Consider the following 9,937-nt stretch of genomic DNA (forward strand, 5'->3'; position numbering starts at 1 on the left):
AGTAAAGAAAGACCCAGAGATAGACTCTCCTCAAGCTCTGTAGGGTATCCATTTGCCCTGTTCAAAGGCTATGTGGCATCAGGCATCCGGGGATCCCAAGCAGACATGACAATCCTTTCTTTCTCTTGCTTCCACAAGGAGGGCACTCTGGCCCAGGAAGCAAATGCAGGAGGACATGAAAGGTGAGTGAGGAAGGAAGCCAGAGCCTGGGGAGACCACAAGATAGTGTGAGCAAAAGGCTGAACCCATGATGAAAGGAAAAAGCTAGGGGAGGGAAGGTGGGTAAGAGAAAGAAACAGTGGACAAGGGCAGAACAGAGGACTAAAGAAGTGGCTCCATTTTTCCAAGGGCCATTACTACTTTCTGCAATGCAGGTCACTGTAAGAATCTATTTAGTTTTTAGTTAACAAAAGAAGGGAATCCTTTCTGATGTTCCAGAGTCCTTGACAAGAGATGGTTCGGGTTTTTAACCTCCCGAGTAGCTGAGGGGTAGGGGAACAAGGACTCCTTTCTGTGAGCATACATCCTAGCCAGAGGTCTGGAAATCTGCCCCCTCCCTCAAGGTGATCCTCAAATACAGCCAGAGTGGGGGGCCCACTGCCCACCTCAGGGTCACCCTCCCCCAAAGGGTCTGCCTACCCCTGTCAGTCTGCTCCTCAGGGCTGCAGAAGCCTAGGATCAGGGTGGAACAGAGATCCCTGTGTCCTGATCTTGCTCTTCCCCTCCATTTCCCTCTTGCCTCCTCCCTCACCTCTGTCCCTGGTCCTCTGGACTCAAGTACTCTCCTCCCGCGTTGCCCCTCTCTGGACTTTGTGACTCAAAAACTCAAGCACTTTAGGAAAAACAGCGCTCAGTGTATTCTTAGGCGTGGGTGCTGCTGCCCCTTTAAAATCCACCATCGACAGAGTGTGGGGGTTGGGGGGAAGCGGGGAGGGAGAAAGAGAGGCAGGTCTTCTGTCTTTCTTCCCGAGATAAAGGTTATTCTTAGCAGTAAGATCGGCTTGGCATTTGGGGAGATTTGTGTTTCTCTCCTTCCCGTCCCAGGAGTTTTGCACAATGCAATTCCTCTTCTTTGTGCGGGGAAGAAGATGAACAGGGAGAAAGAGAAGGGAAAAAAGGGCGCGCCATCACTGTTGCCCTCGTAGGCATTTCCCAGGACTTACTTTGGAAGCTGGTCTAGTTGGTAAGAACTGGGCAGGGAAGTGCCCTCACTCCATCCCCAGAAGGTCAGTTTAATTCTAACGGACACCTGAAGTGAGAAGACTAAAGGCCAAATAAACTCCCTAAAGGCCTTTCCATAGCACTGTGTATGTCGCACATGTTCAGCTAGCGTTTGCTCAGCCAGTCTCCCGCTTGCACCCTTATTTGGGCTGGGTCTCCCAGGACAGACTTCGGAGAACTGGGAACTTGAGAAAATAAAAATAAAAATAAAAAATAAAATAAAAAAGGAAAACGGTGGGCCAATCTCGAAGAAGACTTACGTAATCTGATTCCACTTTGGAACCAGACGGTGAGATTCTGCAGAGCCGCCAGCAGGGGGAGCTCAGGCAGTGTATCAGAACGTCGGCACCGAAGTTGCCAGGAGCCAAAACCTCCGGATAAACAAAACAATGAATCTTTGTGGTTTCTCCTAGGTTCTTAATCCTGGGAGGCTCAATCCAGGACGGCCTGATTTTCGTCCTAGGGGAGCCAGCTAGCTTCTCCCAGAACACTAGCTGGGTCTTGGATGTCTTAATAGGTCTCTCTCTCTGTTCTTCCCTCCTCAATTGCTTTCTGTCTTCCTCTATTTTTCATCTATTTTCTCAAACTGTCTATGTATCTCTTTATGTGTATCTCCTTCTGTAATTCCCCTTTCTCTGAATCTGTGTTTCTGTCAGTGTTTCTTTCTTGTTATTTCTCTGTATGGTCCTTGGCTCACTAGCAAATGTTAATGTAAATGGAGATGAACCCACTGCAGACTGAGCTCTGAAAGATTTCAAGATCTGGCGAAAACTAACACTTAAAATAAAATGTAGAATAATTATTCTACACGGGTTCACCACTTAGCTATTGGGTCATGTCGTCTTGTTATATTTCTCCTGTCTCTGTCCTCCTAGCCTGCTGCCCTTGCATCCTGCAGTACTGCCTTGAACATTGGTTGCTGCCAAGCTGCTGCCCACCTCCCCCTCCCATTGATCTCCAGGGGTCAGTGGGACCAGCCCAACAAGGTTTTTCAGGTCTTTTAGAGAAAATGCCCATACCAGAATAACTGTACCTTTAGTGACATGGTTTTCCACTTCTTAATTAAGACCCAGCCCAGAACACACTGGAACCCTTGGGACTGGGATTGAGGAGCTCCGGGTGAGAAACTGGTGAGGGACTCAGCATTGCACTCTACCTAAAACCTCTTGCCCTCCAGTATTCAGGTGTTCCACCTGGATCTGGTCTACTCTGCCAGAGTATCTTCACTCACAGTGACATTCTCTCTGGAATCTTCCTCATTGTCTTACTCTCCAGACTGACACTTGGGGACATCTGGCTTATTATAGATTCCATATATATCTGACCCCTATAGAGGAAAGAGTTTAAATGCTTTTCCTGGACTTTTGAGCCCTGGGAATCAAATGTAACCGAATGTGTGTTTTAAGGTTCCAGAACATCCCATGACAGTCAAGATGCACCCCTATCTTCATACAAAAGGCTGCTTTGTCTGCAGCCCACAGAGGCCAAATGAGGGCCCCGAATATGTACGGCACACAGATGGCTCCTCCAGGCAATGCTGCTCAGCAGGCACTGGCTCAGTTCCAGCCCCAAATACTGTGACTATGATCGTGGTGGTGGTGATGATGTTAGCACTTTGCAGCACTGGGATTTTCTGCAGCAGTTTTATTTTTATTCCTTTTCAGAGACAGTCTCCTCATTTCTGCATTTCATGCTTGCGTCCTCATTTCTGCATTTCATGCTTGCATCCTCATTAAGATGAGTCTTCCAGGACCCATCCTATGTCCAAGTCTATCCTGATCTATTCAAGTCTTCATTATTTTTCAGGTCTTAATTATGTATGTCCCTGAGAGGCAGATTCTAATATTAGCTCTGGTAGGATAGGAGTTCCCTGGTGGTGCAGCGGGTTAAGGATCTGGTGTTGTCACTGCTGTGGCTCAGGCCATTACTGTGGCACGGGTTCATTCCCTGGCCCAGGATCTTCTGCACACCACAGGTGCAGCCAAAAAAAAAAAGAAAAGAAAAGAAAAGAAAAATCTGGTAGGACATGTGACTCTTTAGTTCTGGCGCTTTAACTTTCTTTAAGCTTCGTGGAGCCCAGGAAGTTAGTGGTGGTACGATCTGATCATACCTTTTACTGGCCTGCTAAGTTCTTAGTAACCATTATCGTTTCCCAGTTTCAGAATGTGTTTGGACCAAGTTTAAGGCCAGAGTAAGGAGTAGGGGGCAATCAGGCAATATGATCCAACATTTAAAGGCACTAACCAGTTGTTCACTCATCCTGGGCCTGACCACAGAGAGAGGCTGAACAAGACATAGACCCTGTCCGCAGGGAGTAGATTCTTCAACTGGACTGACTACTGTGTCTCTGAAAAGAATACAAATGAAACTGCCGCAGAAAAACCCAATGCTGCAAAGAGCTAACATCATCAGGCAGGTTGCCTCTGCAGTGCAATCCATAATCTCTGTGACTTCCAGAACCAAAAGAGTTGTTATATGACTTTCTAAATTAAGCTTTTGCATTACTTTGGAAACTTACAAAGCTTCCCACAGACACTGTTCCCAAATTAAACACTTTGTGCTTGTGCAGCTGTTCAAACGTTGGTGAACTGAAGATGAAAATGTTCTTAGGAAGGGGAGAGAGGTGGATGCCTAGAAAAGAGAGGGGAGCACTTCGGGGGTGTTTTTTGTTTTTTGTTTTTTGTTTTTATTTGGATGTGGGGTGGGTGGGATTGAAGAGCTGGGGGTCAGGTAGCAGAGATTATAGAACAGTTGAAGAAGATTATAATCAAGTTAGTGCATAAAATGTTTTTTAAATTATTAGGTCTGGATAAGTGTAGGTTAAGGGGGTACGTTATGATCAAGAATTTAAAAGCATACTTTTAAGTGAAAAACTTGGTGAGTGGGTATCTCCCCCCAACCCCCATCAGTGGGAGCCAGAGAAATAAACATAAACTGCCAAGGTGGTGTCTTAAGGTCCTTGTGAGGCCCACTCTTGAAGATTTGACAACAGTTAAACACTAGAATGGGTCACAGAGATTGGCTGGGCACTCACCCCAGAGGCTTTTTTTGAAAGAAGGTGGCTTTGTGCTCTACACTGCTGCAGCTGACATCCAGCAGAGGCAGAAGCAGGATCTGGATGAGTTGGTTCCCAGGTTCTTTTCTAGATTGAGAGAAAACAGAATTCCTGTAACACTAGAGGCCTTGAGCAGCAGCTGGGAAAAAAATGAAGAGATAAAAGTGCACAGTGCCCACTGGCCCACCTCCTGCCAACATGCCAGGGCCCCTTCTTTCAAGCCACTCCTGTGTCATTTGTTTCTTAACTTGTGCCAAGATATTTGCCTCTGAAGATGTGAACCATCTTGACAAATGTTTTTTCAAAGAGCCCTTGCTCACAAAACTTCTGCCCGCAATATTTGAATTAGCTACCAAGCCTCTCACTTTTCCACACGGGCTGTCCCCACCTTATCTCTGGTCTCTTCCAGAGGGGCAGCCATTATTTGGTGGTGATGTAGCAGGAAACACAGATTCCCCTTGGAAACATTTTCATAGGGGTTTGCTGGGTTGTAAGGGATGGAAATAGGGCTTGGAGCAGAGTAGGGTGAGGAGGTAATCAATACACGTTTAGACAGATAGTGTTGTCCGTGCAGCTGAGGAGCAAGAACCCCAGCCTGAAGCAAACAGCGCCCCAGGGATCACAGAGGCAGAGGGCTGTGCTGGACCCTGGCGGCCTGGCTCCCCCTGTGGTCCAGGGCCCAGCTCTGAGGAGGCTATCCTCTGGTCTTGTCTGTGCCCCAGAGTAGCTGTTTGTCCCTGGGCCACTTATCCTCTCTAGGTCTAGATTTCATTGTCTGCAAGAGGAAAGTATTTGTGCAAGCATATCTAAGATTCCGATAAACTGCCATTCTGTAGAGCCTTGTGTTTTGGTTTTAAATATTAATGATACCTTTTACCTGTATGGCACTTTATGATTTATAAAGCACTTTCTTATATTTGTCTCATTTGATCCTCACAACCATACTATGGGATAGGTACAGAGATTATGCTCTCTGTTTGAGAGATTAAAAAACTGAGGATCAAAAAGGTTAGGTAATGTGTTATCACACAGATAGCAAGTAGAAGGCCAGCACTCCACCCCAGGTCTTCTTAAGTTGAGCTCTGTTCTTCATCTTTTGGGGGGGGTGGGGAGTCTAGTGTGCTTTTGAAATAAGGTAATTATGGATCATCTGTGTAGAAAAATGAACTTGGGATTTTTAGATGCTTAAGCTCAAAATGAACCTCAAGTGAAATCCTCCTGGTCTTAGCCACCCTAATGAACTCTTGCAAATATGTAAATGTCTTGCTTCTCTGACCAGATTGCAAACTCCTTGGAGGTTTAGGCCATGTGTTTTCTCTTCCCTCCTGCACATCCTCCAGCAAGCATCACAGAGCCAAGCACCTAGCAGGAGCTGTTACATTGCCAGGAGAGGGAAAGCAAAGTAAGAATGTGAAATACGTAAGTGGGACAGATGTCCATTTCCACATTTGTCCACTTGTCCTACAAGAACTGTTATCCTTGCACAAGCTCTGTCCTAGATAGTCAAATCCAAGAACACAGCACAGTCTCCCCTGACAACAGCAGCAATCTCCTCTTCCTTAGCATGATTTTCCAGGTACAAGATGGGTTCATAAGCACAAAGAGCCATGGCCTAAGTGATCCCATGCCCCAGGAGCCTGATATAAGTAAAGAAGACAGATTGGCTGCCTTAGCTGGGGAGTGTAGGCAGATTAGCAGGAGGATCTGCTCTGAGCTAAAGTTGAGAGGAAAGGTGGTGCTGAGGCAGGAGCATTGGAGGAAAGCTGCCAGGGACATGTGGATGGCTGGAAAGAAGGGTGCCTTCTGCCAGTGGGAGGGATGGGTGGGCCTGGGGAATGAACCAATAGGTCTGAGCCCAAGCCTGTGTGGGTTGTCTGACCACTTGTGCACACTTGGCACCAGACCTCAGTGCAGTCTTGCCTCACATCCCTAGACCTCTACCCTCACCCATGACTGTGACTTCAGTCCTTTCATCAGAACTGCAAGGAAGGACCACTCAGTAATAATTCAGAGGTAAGAGCAATTGACTTGATAAACAAAAGTGACCCCAATTTAAGACTTTTGCCCCATTATTACCCTGCCATCTCTTTATTATCTTATATCCCAAGTCCTTATTTTCCCAGATTTGGTAGAAAAGGAGAAGGATTCTCAGACATGTAAGCAGGACCACTCCCAATAAATGAGACCATCCCATACCCTAGGGACTGACTCAGCTGAGTTCCACTAGCCAGAAGAAACTGAATCCCAACTGAAGGAGGAATTCTCTGTCTCTCCCCTTGTAGCTACCAATGACTCCACTATGAATGGAGACCCTTAGGGTGGTAGATAGCAGGCACCCTAGAGATTACATATTCATCCAACACCCTCACTGACAGATGACTATGGTGATAATGTAAGTGTCCAAGGCCACCCAGGAAGTTAGTGAAAGAACCCAGAATCTTGACCCAATTCCATGCTAGCTCTTCTCCTTCCCTAAGCCTGGCCCTTTTAGATGCTGAAAGCCTCCACCCAGGGGCAACTCTGAGCAACCAAGCAAGGAAGATCTGAATTTGCAAAACTTCTTTGTGGAAGCAGTTGCTCTTTAGGAGACTTCTTTGTGTTACAGCCAGGACTGGGAACTCTGTCCCTGCCTCCCTGTATGCATTCCCCTCTCGCCCCAGTTGCTGTTCTAAAATTCTTTCTGGCTGCCAATCCTGCCCACTCTGGCCAAACACAGCACCTGACCTCAGCCACTAATCAGACAGTCCTGGTGCCTCCTGGGGGTGTGGGTGGCACCTTCTGTCATGTTCAACGTGGGCACGGAGAGCCTTGCACAGATACTTCATAAATATTCTACAAGTGAATAGCTAAGTTTCCAACTCTTCTGCACTCCCTTTAGCTCACCACTTCCAAAAGCGTACAATAAACTTATATTCAACCTGCAGATCAATCCAGTCAAATAAACAGACATTTATTGAGCTACAGTTGGAAAGGCAATGTACCAGGTAGTGAGATCTGTATAAAAAACCAGCCCGAGTCCCTGCCTTTAAAGAATCACAGGCCAACTTGGGGAGACCAGGTGAACTTATATTTGAATTATATTGCAATACAGCAATACAAGAAGTGCCATGAAGCACCAAATGACCATCTGCAAAATTATTGGAATAGGTAATTTTCGTATTGGTTCCCAAAAGAAGAGAATGCTTTGAACTGAACAAGCCAGGGACATTTGTAGAATAGGAAAAATCCAATCAGGACTTTAAAGGATGGAAGAATTGAGAGAGGAGTGGAGAGAAGGGAAGAGCATTCCAGAAATTGGTAACCATGAGAAAATGTATAAAAATAGAAAAATGCAAGTGTGTTGATGGTAGCAAGTAATAATAATCACAACATAGATGATGCTTATTCTGTATTAGACACTCTTCTCAGAACTAACATTTATTCATTCTCTTGATTCTCGTGCAATTCAAATTACTTATTATACCATTTTTACAGTTGAAGAAACAGGCCTATAAGTGACTGAGCTGGGATTCAAGCCCAAAGGCTACACATCCAGCCACTGCTTTGTGTAGCTTCTCTCATTCTGGTGAGAAGATTTGTTGTAAAGATGTGTTGGGGGGGGGAAATCACAGAGGATCTTGACTTGATTTTGTGGGCAGCAGGGAACTATGGAAGGTTTCTAAGCAGGGAAGTGGGTCTGGATTTAGGTTTTTAAATTGAGATTCTCAAAGGTAGAAAATCCTAATGACATATTCATGTAGAAAAAAAAGCACAGAGGAGTTCCCGTCATGGCTCAGTGGTTAACAAACCCGACTGGCATCCATGAGGACGCAGGTTTGATCCCTGGCCTTGCTCAATAGGTTAGGGATCTGGTGTTGCTGTGAGCCTTGGTATAGACTGGTGGCTACAGCTCCAATTCAGCCCCTAGCCTGGGAACCTCCATATGCCACAAGTATGGCCCTAGAAAGACAAAAAAGAAAAAAAGCACAGAGAAATATACTAGCACATACATATAGATGCCCTTCCTTTTCACCGAGTGTCTCATCCAGAGTTACTTCTCAGATCTTGAAACTACCAGATAATCAAATTCTTGGTCAGTGGCACTGAGTAAACAACCAAAAGGTAAGCGGCTCTCAAATCTACCCAGACACAAGCTCCAAAACTAGGGACAGAGATAGGCTTGGAGAATGGTGTATATATGAAATAGGAGAATCAGGAGAGAGTAGGAAAGAATTGGGGGCGGAGGGATGGAAGATGTCAGAGAGCAAGTGAGAGGTCAGTAAAACGAGTTGGGACCTCAGTGTATAATTCAGCAATACCTTAAACATGATCGGATCAAAGCTTCTGGAAGAGGAAAAAATATTGCCATCTATTTGCTTGAATATGTTACAATAGCAGATAATTTCTTTAGTCTCTTCCCTCTTTGCAAGCTGAAGTGGAAATATTTTTTTTCATACACAGGATGCTTTTATTTCTCTCTCTTTTTAAAAACTCAATTTGGCTAATACATTCCATCAAAGACTATAAAGCTGAACTTGTTCTCATGACCATCCACTCTAATGAACATAGGACCTCTGAAAGGGTGGTAATTGAAATAAGAGCATCTTTTATTTTTTTCCAGGAACTGTATACACAAAAGAGCCTGCTCAATCCAATGAAGTAAAAACATTAGGTAATTTGAATCTTGAGCAGCTATTAGATAATTGTTTGGAATGGGACTTTGGGAACAGTCACAGATGAGGCATCTTCCTGTTGAGATGGACTGTGGGGAATATCTGGTTTGCGTGAGTGTTGTTTGGCTTTGAGTCACAAAGCATGGGTTGAAGGGCTGGCCTTAGTCTGGGCTCCAGGCAAAATTATGTACTTACCCTTGTAAATTGTGGTATTCAGTATAAGCATTGCTGCAATTTATGGCCACACTTTCATGACCCCGCTTTTGGAAATGGACTCCAAATCTGAGTTCCAAGCAGCTGTTTTATGTCCACCCACAGGAAAGCAGCAGATAGATGATGTGGGGGTAGGGTGAGGAATGTTTGTGAATGCCCAAATCTTGTTCTCTTGAGCATGTGTATTTGTTTGAAGAATGAGTTGATTCATTTGTATTAAAGTGAGGACAAAAAATATTCTAATGTAAGAAAATCGAATATTATATAGACATACCCTCTTCAATCACATGTGGCATCGATAAACTGTGGCTGTTGGTCTCCCACCTTTGCTTTCTTCTCAGCTGCCACTATCTGGGAAGACTTGAGCCTGTGCCTGACATGGAGTCATTTCTGGCTGGGGCTATGCATAAGGGGTTTGGGAATGTCACATTCCCAGACCCACATTCTAGGAACCAGGTCACTACTTTGGGCTCCTGTGTTGACCAAAATGCTTCCCTTTTGGCTAGATCTGGGGTATCTGGCACCAAGAACAAACCTGGGTGCCCATGTGGCCCCAGAGCCACAGTTCTTTCTATGTTGGCCCTTCCTTGCATGTTGGCTTAAGTCCCAGAGGTGAACTGTTGCCTTGGTTTTCCCTCGTGAGTTCCAGTTTATGCCCTGCCTGGAATTCTGCTTCTTCCTCTAGCACTAGGTACTCTACCCAACCTTCATCCATTTTTGTCCCTTTTTTCTACCAGCTGGGGTTTTCTGTGATGCCAGGTCATGGGAATGATTGTGCCATAGGATAGGTACATTT

Source organism: Phacochoerus africanus, chromosome 1 (assembly GCF_016906955.1).
Source record: "Phacochoerus africanus isolate WHEZ1 chromosome 1, ROS_Pafr_v1, whole genome shotgun sequence".
In the NCBI taxonomy this organism is placed as follows: domain Eukaryota; kingdom Metazoa; phylum Chordata; class Mammalia; order Artiodactyla; family Suidae; genus Phacochoerus; species Phacochoerus africanus.